The following is a 19,999-nucleotide window of genomic DNA, read 5'->3' as shown; positions in this document are numbered from 1 at the left end:
AGACTGGGAAGTTGCCCGGTGTGCCGGACGACGATGATCGGAACCTCGAAGCTTTCAGAAGTCGTATCGATTCTTTCGCCAAGCGCGTACTGGACAAGGAACATTGAAAACTATTTAATAATTAAATATAAAACAAACGAAAAAAAAATTGTTGGTGTGCGTGCGTGTGTGGGTGGGTGTATATATATATATAAAGTTCTTTTCGTTTAACGAGCAATTCCACATTGATGCCCGACATCACGATGTGCAGCAACATGGAGGATGTAAAGGATCAGTTAAGATACACATTTCGTCTGATTCGGGAAGTCATCCGAAAACGAAAGGAATGCGAATCGACTAACGGAATCGACGTTCGCACAAGGAAGTGGATATCGACATCAAACAGATGGAGTTTCTGTTCGAAGAAATAGTTAGACTTGTCCGTTCGTGCGTCAGAGTGATAAACTACTGTACGGACAAATGGACTGGCACACAGTGGTTGATCGATGCTTTCGAACGCATCGCGAACTACGTCGGAGGCTTCGTCGAAGTCGAAATTCAGCTTGATCATGGTCGGAAAACGTAAAGAGAACCGTCTTCGGGAGATGCCTGCAAGGTGTGTTTTCTCCGAGTTGCCGAGATAGTGACGACGCCTTATTATCATTACGTTTCCTGCAAAAGATGTGCTTACAGACTGGAAAGTTGCCCGGTGTGCCGGACGACGACGGAAAGATGTCTGCCGATCGGAGATATCGAAGAGGGTACGCGTGTGTACAGATGTTGAAAAAATCGTTAAAATATATAATAAATTATCGTTAAAAGAATAATAAAGAATGCATGAACAGAAAATATATTTTGTGTGTTTTTCCTTTTTATTTTCTCGATTACCCAGAGAACCGATCGATCATGACAAAACAACGGTCCATCTTCACCCAACTGACGACGTCGCACTCGGCGGCGTCCCTCCAACCTTCGTCGTCGTCGTCGCCGTTATCATCTCGTTTCAGCACCGAAATCGTCCACCGTCTGTCGATGTCCAATCGGAGCGGAAACGATAAGGACAACGCTTCCTCGAACGACGATCAAGGAGGATCGCACCCGATAACGGATGGCACCGACGTGTCGCGTTCGTTTTCGATCTCCGATCGCGCCCCTTCGTCCACATAGACGTATATCTCCTTCGTGGTTCTTGGAGGATTGCACCTTGCGGAATATGCAGATCGATACCGGCGCCGACGATGTACAGACGACCGCCTTGGCGTCGAATATCCCGGCCGAAAAGGTGGACCTTTCGAAACTCACTCCCACAACTTCTCCAAGACTGTACAGAGATACTGTTCTGTCGAAAGTTCGGAGCATCGAATCCAAATCCGTTCGGCATTGATCATCGTCGTCATTGTCCACATAACGGTCTGAAATGACGTTCAGCAATATTGCCGAGACGTTCGCTTCGTAATAGCTACCATGAAGCGCCTATTTACGGCTGCTAGGTAGTCACGGGCCACACCCACACGCAATTCAGCACAATGACAATGACAATGATGCTGCAAGTTATGGGTTATTCTCCTAAATTCACACTTGCCTTACTTTAAATCAGACTCTCTGAATTCCAGACTTTCTCGTTTACGAACTCTATTTGGACAGAGGAGTACATTAATAGGGAGACGTTACTGTAATTGAGAATTTAGCAAACAATTGAATTAGCATTTCTTTTTGCACTCAGGACCAATCCAGCACACATCCCATGGAAGGAAGCCGGGGCCGAGTACATTGTAGAGTCCACTGGGGTGTTCACCACTACAGACAAAGCCAAGGCTCATTTTGAGGGCGGTGCTAGTAAGAAAGTGATAACCTCTGCACCATCAGCCAACGCTCCAATGTTTGTCATTGGTGTCAATCATGAGCAGTACGATAAGAGCATGGGCGTGGTGAGCAATGCGTCTTGTACCACCAACTGCCTTGCCCCTCTTGCAAAGATTATTGATGAAAACTTTGGCATTTTGAGGAGGGACTGATGACAACTGTCCACGCTTACACAGCCACCCAGAAAACTGTTGATGGGCCAAGTTCCAAGGTATACATTCTTAAAGCTTATATTGATCTACTACTGTTGGTAATTGTTCATTCATACTGTATTTCAACCACAAACAAATGAAATTAAATGGTAAAATGTAGGTATATACAACAAAGTCAAGCAAGTTTTGCTAAATAGCTACCTCTGAAATGGAGGAACATTTCATTTCTCTTTTTTCGTGTTACTTTTCAAGTAGGATTATTCCCCTTAAATGGTCCAGTGGCGAATTAAAAGGGGAGTGGGGGTGGGGCGTTCTGGCCAGGTCCCCCTTTAATTTATCAAAATTATTAAAAGGACATGGGAAAAGGATAATTTTAATCAAATTTTTGTCAGATAGTGCCATTTTCGGCCATCTGGAAGTGCCATAATAAAAAATTTGTGTACCTGATCAGCCCTAACCATAGTGGGGGTGAGGTGGTATACACTTTCGTTCAGTGAAAGTCCCTCTTCTGCCCCCCCCCCCTTATTCCAAATTTGGGATCCGCCACTGTGGTCTAAACTGCCCTAACTATTAAATTTGCACTTCCTAAAACTGATGAACTGTTTAATTGAATTTGAAAGAATTTTTGCTTCTTGTACCGACTTTTGCATCATTCTTAATGTACAGTAGAACACATGTGATCCATCACCTTTTGTCTTTAGAAATGGCGTGATGGTAGAGGTGCTCATCAAAACATCATCCCAGCATCTACTGGAGCAGCCAAAGCTGTTGGCAAAGTCATTCCAAACTTGAACGGGTAAGGCAAACAGATTTTTTAATGGTAGTAGGAGGACTCATAATTGTATTTTTACCAGTTTAAAAATGGCAGATATCCACACTTGTGTGCAAAATATGATGTGATTTGCACAAGTTGAATTTAAGGTATTTGCATACTAGAAAATAATAAGTTTGTAAAGAGAACATGCAGTAGCGAAGCCCCGGGCCCCAAGTTCAAACACTCCCCGGGCCCCAAGTTCAAACACTCCCCCTTCCCCAGTCCTACTAATATACAGTGCTCTTCTAACAGAGTCTTGACCATATGGTCTAGTAGAAGACACTAAAAACTAGCAAATTAAAAAACCTAATCCCAGGTTTTTAAAATCATAAATGTCCTAGTTGTCCCAGCGTAATCCCACGTTTTTTAAGTCAAAAATGTCCTAGTGGGCATGACAAACACTTCTTTTATAAAATATCAATTCCTCACCCAAAATGGTTACAGCCGGAGTCCAACTACCAAGTTGAAATTTGAATAGTCCAAAATAATGAAGCAAATGACTACTGGAATTCACAAAACTTTTCAATATATCCAGCAACTGTACTGTTTCATATTCTATAATCTACTGTCAAGGTCCCCTCCCTCACTTTCATGACACTCATAATCGATTACCGTAAATGCTTGAATAAACGCTGCGGCACTTATAACATTTATGGAAGCTTCAGTGTGGTGCTTATTTGAGAGCGGTGCTTATAAAAAGAAATATTGGCGTGGCACTTTCCATGTTGCCTATTTCACGTATTTCAGTAGTTTGGTAGGCCTATCATTCCTTCGTCATCATAAATAAATATTTATGAAGAAATGCTTTTGTCTTTATTTTGTTATTCTATTTAAAACTCTGTCTCTTAAAGTCTTTCATTACACACAGGGTAACAGTGCTTAAAGGGAAAAAAAATCATGTTTGGTCCGGCGCTTATTGAAGAGCGGCGCTTATTCAAGCATTTACAGTACTTAAATGCGTGGGACCCCAACACTTTTTTACTCCTGGGTCCTGTGATTTGTCTTTACACTACTGAGAACATGTTATGATGTGGCATTCAAGGGCCTTGTATCTCTTGGCAAAAGGTGCAGTACAAATTTCTATGTTATATATAATGGTGGATAGGCAACAGTTTAGGTGATCAACCTTATTTATCATTCAAATTTCATTAGCTTGTAAAATTTGTTAAAAACCTGCTTTTTCTGAAAATCGATTGTATTTATTTTCTAGAAAACTGACTGGCATGGCCTTCCGCGTTCCAACACCAGATGTGTCTGTTGTAGATCTGACCGTACGCTTGAAGAAAGGAGCTAAATACGACGAAATAAAGGCTGTAATCAAGAAAGCTAGTGAAAGCGCATCGATGAAGGGCATCATGGGATACACTGATGAGCAGGTGATTTTCAGTTGTCTAGTTGCTATTCTTGCTATTAAAATTGAATGGCTTGGGCAAAACCTTATACTCGTCTGCATTTAAAATTTCTTGCTAGTGACTAAGATACCCCAAGGTACCCTAAGATTCAGTATTTTGATTATTTTCAGTATTCACTAATACTCAAACAATTCTCATCAAATAACATGTTTTTAAGAGTATAGAACTAGAAGTGGTTCAACTCTCAGTATTTTGTTGAATGCAATCCTATCTAAATGCACTATCATGACTTAAAGGGTGATTTTTAAAGTGTGTTTGTATCTAACGCGTACTGCATCCCTGTTTCAAGTTTTGAACTCTATTCAAATTCTTATAGGGCACCCGGTATATAAACTATATTCAATTCATAATACTGCGCCCCCTATCTTGTAGTAGTACTTTGTTAATTTGTTTCAATGCCTGCATGCATAATCAGGACAGTTGGACTTCTTGCAATTATATACTCTTTGGCTATTACCTGAAAAATTTAAAAATTCAGAAAACGTATATTTTTTATCCACCCCTTCTGCTGATCTATAACAAATTAACCTCGCTAAACAGCGCATAGAAACAGTCTTGGTAATAAATAGTCGGATTCAACATCATACGTGTTTCCTACTTCCTGCTTTAATGTAGGTCGTATCCATGGACTTCCGTGGGGATAACCGCTCAAGTGTCTTTGATGCTGGGGCTGGTATTGCTCTGAATGACAATTTCGTCAAACTCGTTTCATGGTAAGTGAATTCCCTTATTTTGAGAGGAGTCATTATATATCTTGAGTTTGTAATCAGTTTAAATTTTATATATTGCTTGTAAAAGAATTTTCTTTTGTGTGTAACTGAACCATTTTAGAATTTTGTTTATGACTGGTTAAAACATTTTAATCTCTTTGTTCCATTCATGGACATTTTGTGAGGTCTCATTACAAAATTAGTCACATGGTTGGCGAGATGAAAATACTGTATATTTGAATTTATAGATCACCTTCATAAGTTTCAATTTGATTTTTGTGAATGTATTGCCACTTTAATAGAGAAGTATTAAGTTCACAGTTTGGCACATCTTTGTCCTTGTGCCTAAAAAATAAAATATTTAAAAATAAATATTTCACCCAAATATGAGCATATCACATTTATTTGTCACATGAAATTTGGTATAGCTCTGTCCACACTATCACATTTTATGTGACAAATTTGTGTGATGTGACCATATATGGACATGAGACCATATATGGGCATGATAAGACCATATATGGGCATGATGATGTCATATTACACCCAAATATGGGAACATTACATTTATTTGTCACATAAAATTTTGATATGTGGACGGAGATTAATGTGGACAGTAGATCAAGGGATTTGAGCACTCAAAGTTTAGGTGTATGAGAAACTGGTTTTGAGAAACAACTTCAAAGTTTATGCTAACAATAACCAACGAATAGAATAGGAAGACCAAAATCTGCTTAATAAAGCATCCTAAAGTTTAGTAGACCGATTCTGCTAGTTTGGTCATGTGACAGTATGTATAAACTGTTAACAGGCAGCGCGAGTGACGTTCGACAATGGGAAAATGTGGATTTTTCTGCTGTAAATCTGCTGTAATGCACATATTTGATGTTGAATAATGTTGGCTTGAATGCCAGTAAACTATACTAAATTGATTGAAAATTGAACTTGAGAATTTTGCTAATCCTCCTCCAAAAAATACTGGCCCCAAACATTGAGATTTTTTTAGAAATACTAGGCCTAGGCCCCTGCATATCTATGCGCTGTTTAGGTGTGCACAAGAGCCTTCGATCCCCGAACTATGATTTTGACATACTACGATTTTTAGGCTAGCTAAGTTTACGAAGGATCACATAAATTCCAAAGCATACAAATCACAGAGAATGCTAGAATAAGTAAATAAATGCTATTTTGAACAATCATGGTGCCTTTTATTTCTCGCGATAATAATGGGTGGTTGTTTTCGCAACCATAGCATTACCTTTTCCTATACTTCCACACTGATCGCGATGTAAGTTCGCCATAGATATACCCATTATACGTCGTGTGACCAGCTGTAAACAAACCTCGCGGAATGGTCTATTGACTCAAGATCAAAGATCTTATAATAACAAGATAGTGTTCTCCACGATTTCTGCATGCAAATTCTGTAATAAAGCAAATAATATTTATTGCAATTACCAAAATAACGTTTTTTAATTTTAAAACACTAATTTTTTAGGTATGATAATGAGTTTGCTTACAGTCTGCGTGTCATTGATCTAATCTCTCACATGGCCAGTAAACAGTAAACAGCGCCCTGAAGATGATGTGAAATTCTACAGCTGCATTGGACCAGGCTGGTTTAACTCTATTCAAATTTTTGTTAATATTTTACTTGTTTTTTCAAATGGATTATCAGATATTTAAATTGAAATTGTTGATTATTTTCTTATTTAATTACTCAATCCATACTTTAGTCTAACTAGAAGGTCCTAGTATATTTTGAAATTAAGGTTGACTTTTAACATAAAATGTTTAAATGAGGATTGTTAAAATATATAAACATATATATACAAAAAGGTGTTTGTAGTTGGGCATAGATCTCATAAATTGTAGTCACAATTTTACATGAATTATGGAAACATAAATGTGCTTGTATTATTGACAGTTGTGCGGTTACTATCATTATAACAGTAATTTTTGAATAATTGAATTTTAAATTATTTTTATCCAAATTATCTTGAAATCTTGCATATCAGGATAAATATTTTTCCCATCCTGCTTCAAAGCCGATTTAGAATAGTGCTCACCGTTCTTTCAAATTGTACACAAAACTTTTTCCATTTTTGAACAGTACCGTTGTTCCCAACTGTGCAAAGAACATTCTGCATTCAGATTTTAGGAAGTTGCTTGGACTACAGATGGCATTGATCAAGATGTATTCAATTGATAAACGTATTAAAGTTCTCTGCTAACTCGAGTTTTACATGTCTACCAATGTATAACCATGTCGATGATGTAGCTATATATTCCAACAGAATTGTCCACCCTTAATCCATACCCTTTTGTGGTGCTTAAATCTGGTAGGTGTGGTAGGTGGATACAAATATATTTTAGAAAATTGTTACGATTTGTGGTTCAGTGACATGCATATTGCAAAATTAAATTATAATAAACAACTTTCCACATTCAGTCCAATACAGAGTCTGTTTTCTTTCATTTATTGCAGTAAGGTCTAAATGTATATAAAGTGTTTTCAAACATATTTAATTAGACTGTTGATGATCACTATTGTTGGATGCAAATGGAGAAATGTTTCATGTCGTGCAAGGGAGGAGGCCTAGGTCTGCCAATGTGTTCGGGGATTCTTCCTCCATTTTTGTTTAGATACATATTACACTTGTTACTTATTGCTTGTATAGTGCTTTCCTTTCAGTAACGAAGCGCTGTAAGATTTTCCCTGGTCATTGGGTCCACGTACTTTAGTGTTGCTGCTATATTGGCACAGTAGCAGGCAACCCCACCAGGTACCCATTTATACTGGGTGGAGAGTAGACTTGCCACAAGTCTCTTATTTTTAATTATTTTTCTCATTCTGGACAGCGCCACCAACGAGAAAGTTAATTAGAGACGGAATAACCCGAAAAAAAGAAATCGAGTATGGGACGCAAATTAAATTAGGTATGGCGCACACTAAGTGCAATGAAGAGTGAGTAACAAAAATTAGGGCCTGGAACCCAGGCTAGGTGGAGAAAAGCAGTGAAGATAAGTGACTTGCTTAAGGATACAAGTGAAATGCACAGCCAGGGATTGAAACCTCAAGGTTGGGAAACCAAACGGTTCCTGCTGCGCCAAACCGCTTCTTAAGATCATTAAAGTTATGATGAGAAAAAAAAACCTCCATACAGGTATGTCAAATAGGGAGTAAAAATTAAGTTAACATTGCTTTCAAGTCATAATTTGGGTTACTCAATGTGCACCATACCGACTGTAAGTGGCATCCATAAAAGTATAATAAGAATACTAGAGCGCTAACTGCAATATATTCAATGTTTGAAATACGCAGAGCTGTGTGTGTGTGTACCATCGAAGATGGCTGCCATAGAGTCGGCCAATTAAAATTTGTTTTCAATGGCGCCCACAATTTACACATGAAAGTTGAGTACAACCAAGTTACCCGCATGTTGAAACTCGATCGTTGAGGTGTATTGGTGTAATGTACACGATTTCTAGGTGATTTCTAGCCAAAGATGGTTGGTGGGCTGCACACAGGTTTTGTAATTCATTTTCGTGGGCCGCACTTTGCCCACCTGTTGATTGTGGTTCACCAAATTGTAGTAGACTAATAAATCCCTCTCGGAGCTTGACAATAGTCACTACATAGCAACATTCCTGGCTGGAATGTGCCTCAACATCAAGTTCCAAAATTGAAATTTCACAAGACAACAAAAATAATAAAGAATAAGAGAAATTATGATAAGTGTGACCATGAAGATGGTGATTTATTATGATGATAAATGATTTATGTATGATTATGATGGATAGTGATGGTAAATAACGATAATGATAATTAACGATACAGTGTTGACGATGCCGTTACTAATACTAGCGAATAGCAATGTTTTATCACAACACGTTCAACTTATGAAACTAAAAGTGCATGGTTTTTAATATCAGGGAACAACAGTTACCTAGTTTGACACAAACCAGCCTGAATATGCGTAGGTTATTATCGTATCTGCAGCTTAATTCTCACTATACCAAAACATTGATGGTATTTCATCCGAAAAGAGGACTTTAATTACCTTTATATACCAGTTATGCATTCATATTGTAGCCACATAAAGGGAAATCGTAGTCATTGTTCTAAACACAATACAAACCTCCAACACGAACACAAGCAAACAAAACAGGAATGTTTCATTCAGAGTAATTCACGCATAAGTGAAAATGATTAATTTCGCTCAGTGAACCATAAACGCATTGGTACTGTTATGAGGACTCGCATAAAATCACTGAATTTTCATCGCTCCTATCAGGCTATAAAAAAGGTACAGTATACAGGGGAGGAGAAAGTTATTGAAAAGTGCAACATCTAGTCCCAAGCGCATAAAGACCTTGTTTATTTGCGCTATATAAATCCATCTATTATTATTATTATTCTTATCAGGTGTTGCGTCGTATATCGCTCACTGGGAACGTATTTGGATTTTTCGGCCAACGGTCGTACAACCGTCGTACAGCGCAGAGAGTGCCCAGCTTCATACCTTCAAGAAGCTCAACAACTTGGTGAACCAGTATCTGGTCCACTTGGGTCAGGTACTCAAGTCCAGGGGGACAATTTGGTGTTGCTTCTGGCTTAGCCATCTACTGAGCAACAGCTGAGCCTGGTTGAGCTCCAATCTAGTGAAAAAAATGAATTTATACAAAACCTAATTTAGCTTTCTTTTTAGCAGCAAGAAAAGCTGCCATACAGTTACAGTTGATGAAACAAACCACACTGCATGATTGATAATAAGTTACCAATAAATAAACAATAATAAATACCTTTTAATAAACAAATGAGCAGCATTGAATTCCAATTAAAAGTGGCAATACCTCACATTGTTGGTTCTATATGGACAAATTTATCAGTAAAAATTTTTCAATTGAGAGAACACTGAGCAGATACATTTCTTTAGAATAAATTAATTATATACTCAGCGGAGGTCCAAAATGTTTCGTTAAAGGGCACTACCAAAAGAATTATTACAGTTTAAATCACCTACCTGAGCACAACCTGGGAGTATGGTTCCACGTGATGTGGGTGTGGTTGATAAACATTTTTTTGTTTAAGTCATGGATTCCTTTTTTTTTGGCATGACATACCTCAAATACTCTTTTTGAGATCTTATATTCTATAATAATATGGTAATCATTCATATTAATAACATGACCTAATGATGAACCACTCCAACAATGATGACTCCCTGCAACCAAATTTGAGGTCCCAACCATATCGTCTCGAATTGAAGCCCCCTCTTTAGTTTGCAAAATTAGCCTCGAAAAGAAATCAGCCCATGGGCTTCTTTTCAAGATAGCATAGACTTCTTTTCGAGATAGTACAGTACATACGCTGTACATGAATTTCAGAAAACAGAATAAATTAAATACAAGCTTAGTTTATAAAGTAGTTTAGGTAATTTAATGCTAGTTATATACACTCCATGATACAGATTGATGTTAATAGTGGCCTTATTTATTGTTTTATAGTACAAAATCACAAAATTTACAGCATTCATTTTGAGAAGAAACCCACCTCTTTACTTTCCAAAGTAGCCTAAAAAAGGAGCCCATCTCGAAAAAAGCCCATCAAAAGTTCACAAAACAAAGAAGCCCAGGGCTTCACTTCTAGCTTTTACGGTAGTTTTCGAAAATGCCATAATTTTTTTAAAAGCAAACAGAAATGCTTATTTTGGACCTAGTAGTAGGTGCAAGCTGCATCATCTACTACAAAGTATTACATACCACTGGCTGTGCTCCATAGCCTGGCTGGGCAGGTCCATAGCCTGGTTGAGGTGGTCCATAGCCTGGTCGTGGTGGTCCATAGCCTGGTTGTGGTGGTCCGTAGCCTGGTTGAGGTGGTCCATAGCCTGGCTGTGGTGGTCCATAACCTGGTTGTGGTGGTCCATAACCTGGTTGAGGAGGAATGTAGCCTGGTAGAGGTCTAGGAACAGCAGCTGGATCTTGACTCATATTTTTTTTAGGTCAGTATGTAAAGGACCAGGAGAGATGGTTCAGTAGGCTATAACTGGTAATATCACTATGTTTTCAGGTAAAATAATAATTTTTTGGTAATAATTTTTAATAAAAAATTTCTTTTATTTTGTAGAAAAATTAAAATAATTATTTTTCAGTTAAACAGTATTGTTGGAAAGCATCATTCCATATGCGACATTGGTATTGAATATTTTTATGGGATGGTGGGGACACATTAATGCACAGAAAGAGTGTTACTTGCCCAAGGACACAATGTAGTATAAAGACTAAACCTTGACCTCAAGGTTGAAAGTTTAGAACTCTAAAGCCTGGTTCACGTCGAACTTTTTTGATATATATCCACTTTAACTAGTTAAAAGTTCGACGTGAACCACTCAATTATAGCTAGATAAAGGAATTAAGTCACTTAAGTGACTTAACTTTTACTAGAATAACGGTAAATTAACTTGCTTAACGGTAAAGTCGGCTCGGATTACAAGGACACGATTACGTAACGTAGGCATCTAAGCCAGCGTTGCTGTATTGTACCACCATTATCATCTTCTGGCTGGCAACAACGTACTTTAACAATGCTAACAACAGCATCGAAGTAGTCTCATTAGTCTGGTTTTCAGAAATTATTTGTAATACTATGGGTAAAAACCAAGCAAACGTCCATTTTAAGAATAGTCGATATTACCAATGACCTTTGCCCTTTGCATCATCGACCAAATAATAACGTTAAAAAGTCCGATTGTGTACGTTTTTCAAAGTGATAATGTATATTCTTCTTAATAATAAAATCAGATTTGTTGTATTTATTTATTGGCAATTCAGTCTTTTCCATTTCTGCTATAATAGTCGCTATTAATTCAATTTCTACGAACTACCACCAACGCCAGTCGTTAAAATGAGCGCACATGTTTACGATGACGAAATAAAAAATTGTGTGGAAGTCAGCAACTTATTTGACACCGCGAAGCTAGATTTTCGCGAAGTGCATGTAAACAACACAATTGAGCGATCTAAAAACTACAAAACAGGACAGAAAGGTCCATAAAGTATACATACGTTTTAATGAAAATTAAAGCAGTATTTTGTTAAATGGAAGAATGCTAGCTAGTGATTAAAATAATTCGTTTTTTATCGAAGGTAAATGTAGCTGGGCAATCTACTACTTAGACTGCGATAGAACACGCTGCTGCACTGTCGTTGGTTCGTACTGGTCGGCTAGGTTAGGTAGTGGAAACTCACACCTTCTCTACAGTAGTTTATAATTTTTTTTGAACGAATACCACTTGGTACTAGAGGTTCGTAAAATACAGTACAGTAGATGTTTTATTAAACAAGCCTTTCCACCGTGTGACGTCGACGGCCTGAAACTGGCTGGCTGTTTATCTGGCTCTAACTTGGCATCGAACGCAATTAGGGGATTATCGTATCATGTTTCAAGACGGGTATATCCAGATAAAGTTCGACGTGAACCAGGCTTAAAGGCTGCAGTACCAATTACAGATTTACATAATATTATCTTTCTCAATATAAAATTATATGCCATGAAATAGGTAAAATGACAAATGAAACCAAAGGACAATGAAAAATGAACATAGCATTTAAATCTAGTACATTCTAGCAATATTCTTTGCCAGATATGATGCAATGTTAGGTTTTTTTACTGGCTGTACTGTATTAAGTAGACAGTAGTTTTCCAGTGTGTGTAGTGTAGTACAATATTAATTTCTGCATGGAGGATATATACTGTACTGTACCTCCATGGTTTCAGTATAAATATTTACCAAACACGAAAGAAGCTTCAATTACATTGTTACAATGTCTATAGAGATTCTAAGCAAAACCGAGAGAGCCATATAATCAAATAATCAATGAATACAAAAATGGTTTTAGAGCACTTTGCGGGGCACCTTGTAGTTGTACAGTAATAGCAAAATTGTTACAACACATTTAGATATAAGAGTGCTCACCAATTTAATTATTAATGTCACAATGTATGGTTAATACAAAATCAATCACAAGGAGGATAGGCTATACATGTGTGTTGATTCCATAACCCTAATTCTCTGTACTATCTATTAAAAATTTAAAGAATGGACTTCCTTATGTTGTGGTCATATTAGACTGTAATATATTTAAAGAAGACAGCACTGAAAACGTGTTTTTTTATTTATTTATATTGGATTTAACATAGTATAATGATTTTGATAAACAATAATAATTCTCTGTACTATTGTTAAACATTTAAGAAAGAACTTCCTTGTGTTGTGGTCATATTAGACTGTAATATTTTTAAAGAAGACCATTCAGCGAACAAAATAAAACAATATTCCTATGTTAGTGCATGCATAAAACGCATAATTTCCTGAAAGTTGGACATCCTTATGATTTAGGCCTTGAAATATAAATGTAAATGGGTCTAAAATTTGTAGGTGACTATAGCCTGGTTCACGTCGAACTTTTATCTAGATATAGATCCACTTAACTAGTTAAAAGTTCGACGTGAACCACTCAATTATAGCTAGGTAAAGGAATTAAGTCACTTAAGTTAAGGGACTTAACTTTACTAGAATAACGGTAAATTAACTTGCTTAACGGTAAAGTCGGCTCGGATCGATTACAAGGACACGATTACGTAACGTAGGCATCTAAGCCAGCGTTGCTGTATTGTACCACCATTATCATCTTCTGACTGGCAACAACGTACTCCAACAATGCTAACAACAGCATCGAAGTAGTCTCATTAGTCTGGTTTTTCGAAATTATTTGTAATATTATGGGTAAAAACCCAGCAAACGTCCGTTTTACGAATAGTCGATATTCCAATGACCTTTGCCCTTTGTATCATCGACCAAGTAATAACGTTAAAAAGTATGCGTATGTTTTTCAAAGTGATAATGTATATTTTTCTTAATAATGAAATCAGATTTGTTGTATTTATTTATTGACAAATCGATCTTTTCCATTTCTGCTATAACAGTCGCTATTAATTCAGTTTCAACGAACTACCACCAACGCCAGACGTTAAAATGAGCGCACATTTACGATGACGAAATAAAAAAGTGTGTGGAAGCTAGATTTTCGCGAAGTGCATGCAAACAACACAATTGAGCGATCTAAAAACTACAAAACAGGACAGAAAGGTCCATGAAGTATACAGACGTTTTAATGAAAATTAAAACAATATTTTTGTTAAATGAAAGAATGCTAGCTAGCGATTAAAATAATTAGTTTTTTATCGATGGTAAATTTAGCTAGGGCCCAGAGAATCTACTACTTAGATTGCGATAGAACACGCTGCTGCACTGTCGTTGGTTCGTACTCAGCTAGGTTAGGTAGTGGAAACTCGCACCTTCTCTACAGTAGTTTACTCTACAATTTTTTTTAATGAATACCACTTGGTACTAGAGGTTCGTAGAACTCGCTGGTTGTTTATCTGGCATCGAACGCAATTAGGGGATTATCGTATCATGTTTCAAGACGTGTATATCTAGATAAAGTTCGACGTGAACCAGGCTACTGTGTTCTTCCTTATGTTGTGATCATATTAGAATATAATATTATTAAAGACCATTCTTCAACAAACAACATGAAACATATCAAACTTTTAGGTTAAACTTACCGCTTCTGAGCATGCATATAACATATTTTTTTAGATATGATATTTTCATGACAGTGGAGAATGTACTGATTATATAACTTATAGATAATTACTGTTGTCCAATTTTGTGCATTGAAAATGTGACAACGAACTCGGGATACGGGCCTCGGTTGCCACTCATATAAAAGGGCCTGTTAATTAACCTTGCACAGGAGCCTGTCGTCACCTGCAGTACATTGCCTCTTCCTCCTCCTTATCATCATCACATCATCATCATCTTCATCATCGCAATTAATTGTCCATGCTAAAATGGGGGATATCTATTAATTCAGTGTGTATTTATTCATCAATAGAAGTCTTGTAATGCACGTACAGGTAAGTGCATTTCTCAGCATCTAGAAAAAACAAAACTTTCCGAAGCTAGGAGAACCCCAAGGCTACCACAAACCACACCCCCCACCCCACGTCTAAAATAGTCTTCCAGCGACGGAACAAGCAAACATTACGTTGTCTTGCCATAACCCTGCCCACTCAGGGACCTCATTATGTGCGATAATCAGGGTAAAGCTTGGTTTCCATATAATCGCTCACCCTATCGGCGACAGTTGTCGGGAAGGTTGAACCTGGTTCAACTTTTCCGATTACGCTACAGATGCAGACTAATTAGGGTGCATTGCTAGCTGCCCTGCGCAATCAAGAAGGCACTCTGATTCATCTGTGAACCACAACTGTCAAGACAGTCTGCTATAGGGTGAGCGATTCTTGGAAACCAAGCTAAAACTCTGAATCAATGCCTGAGAGGTCCCTATTCTCAAAATTTTCTATTTCCTTAGCCCCCAACCACGGTGGGGGGACGATAAGGTGGACCCTTACGCACCCACTACCGCCAAATCCTGCATCTGCCCCAGATGTGCCGACAAGTTTGATATAAGGTGCTACATTTATACAGGCTCTAAGGAAAACAAAATTGATTTTTCGAAGAAATTGAAGGGGTGTGTCAGTCTGATGAACACATTTGGGAATGGTTGGATGTTTGAATTCAAAACTGGGAAAAAAATGTTGTTGTGCTCTTTTTGTGAATTGTACATACTCTGTAGTGCTGTATGTTGCAGGAGAGGCAAGCAGTTTTGTTGATGCATCCTCTAGGCTCCATTATCAGCCAACTAAACTTTTATGAAATGCTGGACAGATAGGAGAAAAACTGATCGTATGAACACATTGTCTGCAATTAGAGAATCATAAACTACTGTGCAGTATCTCTAAGTGTTTCTGAAATACAATCTGATTTCCTGATATCAAAACAAACATTTACTCTCAAACATAAGATACAGCAAATTTGTTTGCCAACAAACACTTGAACTATAATAAGCATGGTTTAATTATGCTCTCAAGTTTTGAGTTGATTTTGCTTAAAGGAAATCATGTTTTTGAGGCACATTTTGTAAAGCTATTTTTCAGAATTTATAGGAAAACCAACACAAAATTTCTCAGTTAGAGGCGATATTCTTGTAAGTATATTTTTAGACAACTTTAAAATGATCTTACTCTGGTTTTACTCAACCTAGGAACATGATTCACAGACCAAAATAAAGCTTATATAGTAATTTATTTAAATACATCAATAACTCATTTTTCATTTTTTGTACCACAGGATTCATTTTTAGTACCACAAGATTCATTTTGTCACAACAGCTCACATTATTATCCATTAAGTATCAAAAATTTTACAAATTGGCCAAAAATACCCCAATGATCAGTGTTTTTGTTATTTGAACTCAAATAATGAGGAAGTCTTTAATACACACATTTAGTATGCGACCTTAAAGCTTATCTCAGGCTAAAAAAAAACAAAAAAAAAAAAAAAAAAAAAAACAACAACATGAATATCTATAAAATAAGATAACATTGTTTAAATTTTTGAATCAACTTTTTATATTTTCTAGTCTGTAGTTCTTATAGTTGACTTTGAGAATAGGCAAATTTGTTTCAATTTTTTCAGTTACAGTAGCATTAATTTGGAAGTAAGTTTTGGCCAGCCATTTCGCAAAACACCTGAATGTATTTTTGTTCAGGTAAATAGTAACTGGTTAAAAAAAACTCATTGGTAATTAGATACAAAATTATTCATGAAAGTAAAGAAAATTAGCCATTTCAAAAATTATAAAGAAATTTAGGCTCATTCATTGTAAAAAAAATGTTTTTTTTTTGTTTTTTTGTTTTTCTCAGAAATTATTTAACACAGTTCCTAAGGGCTGGCGGTAGGTATTTTCGGAGAAACAATTAAAAAAAATAAACTACTGTATTAAGCTATGCTTATTATAGTATAGATTACGTTTGGTGCTGGAGGCAATTTATCGAGACAACTTCCATGGTTTGAGGCACTAACTCATTTTATCCAGGCCTGCAGTTATTCTTTTTTCAGACCCAATGATCTGTGTTTATTTCAATTGAATTTTTTAGGTTTTTGTTTTTGGCGGATATTACAGTTTTTTATACACAAAATACAAACAAGTGATTTAAAAACAAAATTATTAGTCATAAATTAATAATTTTTCCCCCCTTTATCGTATTAATATGGTAGGCAAAGTCATAACTGTGGATGAATAGTGTTGCTTGTTGTATATTTGTTGCTATTTTGGACCATTTTTACTCAAAACACTTGCTAGTCATGGGGGAGGGGGTAGGCCAAAGGCATTGATTTGTGGGGAAAATAAATGCTGTGGACTGGGGAATTTGAATTGGTATACTATTTATGGGGCATTTTGGAGGTTAGTTTTTTGATTGGGCATTCCTTCTCAAAACCAAGTCTATAGGCGATAGTGTAGAATTTTTAGTGTTTTAAAATAATAGTAACCTGTTCAATTTGAGAAATGAATCACAGATTATTATACATTTTAAAATACATTAAATTTTACAATTTTCATGTATATTAATGGGAATTTATGGTGGCACTGGAATACAAAATGTAAATATACTGTTAAAGGGCAAGTGCAGGTTTAAAATAAGTCGTCATATATTGCTTATTTAACCTTTTTTGAGTTCGGAAAAAATATTTAAAAAAATCACAAACGTTAGATGTAACGACAATTACGGAAACAAAACATGATATGATGAGAAATCAAAATCAGGTGAAAACGAGGCTGATCACTTTTTTCAGTAGCTTGGTAGCAACTTTCTAACCAACTCATTAATATTCATGACCAGTCTGTCAATTTTGGCGAGCAGCTGATCGAGGAATCGTCCCGACGATGATCGAGCGACCAGTAGCCTCGACCATATACATACATAAAGTTAGTGAGAAGTCGTGAGTTTTTACGTACGCAGTAACAGAGAGAGGGTTTAGTCGACGTCAGTTCAATCACGGAGGAATTATTCAATTGAATTAATACCAGTTTGTTGATAGTTAGGCCTACACCTATGCCTAGGATTAACACAGTTAATATCTACCCAGCACCAGCGTCAGTACTCCCGTCCCGCTCGCAACAGGTGAGTTCTCACGTGGCCTATCCAGCTGAAGCTGATGGTAAAGTTATTACCGTAGGTTTCTACTAGACTACTACTACTTATATTAATAGGCCTAGCTAGTCTGACCATAGAGATATGGTCGGACTAGGCCGGACTGTCACAATAGGCCCTATTTAAAAAGGCCGGGTAAATGCCTAGAATATCTTTATATAGGCCCTAGACTTTTCATGCCATGGCGACATTGTCACATTGTGCAAGTGCATTTTTTTTTATTTCATAGAAAAATAGGCCTTCCTAGGTAGGCCTACTACTAAATAACTAGGCAGGCCTGGTCCTATGAAAAACTGTCTAGGCCTAAATGTTAAAACTGTGTAGTAATTATCGCCTATATACTGTGATAAAACCGAGTGAAGCTTACCTTATCCAATGGGATATCTTGCTTCGAGGCGATAATACTCCAGAAATATACGAACACAGCAGTACCCACAGCGCAGGCAATTATACTCCTGTGTAGACTTGGACACCAGATACACATAAACAATCCTGTGATAGGGTTAATGATGCTCTCAGCATAAATTCCAGTGTACGAGTGACGACAATTCCCCAAGATCTCGGCGATCCCTCCTCTGCACACCTGAGGGCAGGATATGCAAATACACAGATGCCGGGGTTAGAGGTCGTTACCGTTGATCGGTCTCTCGAACAGACGGCGGCCGTCACTACACTCCTCCCTTATTTGAAAAGAGTTGACATCATCCCGTTGATAACCAGTCGGAAAACGTATGGGCTCGCTAAATCACAGATTGTACAGGAAACCCGGTGAACGTACACTGATGTCTTCAACGGGAATAATGCAAAAAGCAGTTCTCTCGGATGTTCACTATGCTGAATCATCCGGGTCTGAAAAATATAAAGTAAATTAATTTCCAGAACAGAATATATAAACAAACATAAAATCTTCTTTATAGCATGCTGCATTTTTTAGAAAAGGTCCCGTCCGTTCTTCCATGTCAGATCCCGGATCTGACAGGGTTCACGGCCGAGCACCCCCCCCCCCAACTGCTGCCGCTGTTGCCCATAGAAGATGGGAGGAACCAACTCGATGTCCCGAGACTTGACATAAAGAGTTAAACAATTCACTTTCAAAGTTCCTCCCCTGATCATAGTGTAACCTGTCTCTTATACACATCTAGATGTGTATAAGAGACAGGAGTAAAGCCGATCAAATTGGTCAGATGTCAAGTCATGTTTCGGATGAATACCTACGGCAACTTCCAGGTGTAGATCCCTAGTGATGAAATGCACTTCCCGTGCCGTAGGGTAGGTATGTGGGTCACAGTAAACTGTAATACCCCCAACCACAGACACAGGAAGGACATCGCCCCTTGCTGGCTCCGCCCGCTCCAGGTCGCCAAGAGTGGCCCAAGTAGACACCCTCAGCCCCTGACGCAAACGGTCCAGGTGAAAATGGGCGTCATACGCCTTCGCCGCTGAGCCCTTTGAAGAATGTGGCGTCCCACGTGATTGTGGAAGCGCCCTTCTCTTGGGCTTTAACTCTTTTCTCGGCTCCTCCTGACGAACCTCTTTCCACGGGGTTGAGGGGGTTGAATAGCGTGTTGAACGGTAACCTCCCCCTTCGCTCGCTGAAAGATAGTCTGGAGGACACCCGGCTCGACGCGGACGGCAATAGCCGCCAAACATCGCCAGTGGATCAAGCATGCAGGGTGATTGGCAGGATTAACTGTAAACACCCCGGGCTCTTCCCCACCCATCTCCGGACAATTCATTTGCATAGCTCGGTAGGTGCGATGATCTATGGCAAACTTAACCCCGGACTCTGCCATCCCTCTCTCTCGGTTGAGGCGGATCATGAGTTCGTGTAAGGTGGCTCTTCACCTATACACGCTACAGCCAGTTGTCTCAAAAACGTCGAGCTGCCGTTGGGCTTGGCGTCGAGAACTGCGACCCAAAGGTTTCAGATTTTGTGGGACATG

At 37.9% G+C, this 19,999-nt stretch overlaps 1 pseudogene; it reads left to right on the top strand.

Annotated features, from left to right (window-relative positions):
- Positions 1-548: 548 nt before the first annotated feature.
- Positions 549-7,387, top strand: LOC117119859 (annotated as a pseudogene).
- The last annotated feature ends 12,612 nt before the right edge of the window (positions 7,388-19,999 follow it).

The sequence above is a fragment of the Anneissia japonica genome, unplaced genomic scaffold, assembly GCF_011630105.1.
Source record: "Anneissia japonica isolate Jap-2015-1 unplaced genomic scaffold, ASM1163010v1 scaffold724_len3256291_cov202, whole genome shotgun sequence".
In the NCBI taxonomy this organism is placed as follows: Eukaryota; Metazoa; Echinodermata; class Crinoidea; order Comatulida; family Comatulidae; genus Anneissia; species Anneissia japonica.
Note: the sequence above shows the minus strand (reverse complement) of the source record. Positions and strands in the feature narration are given on the sequence as shown.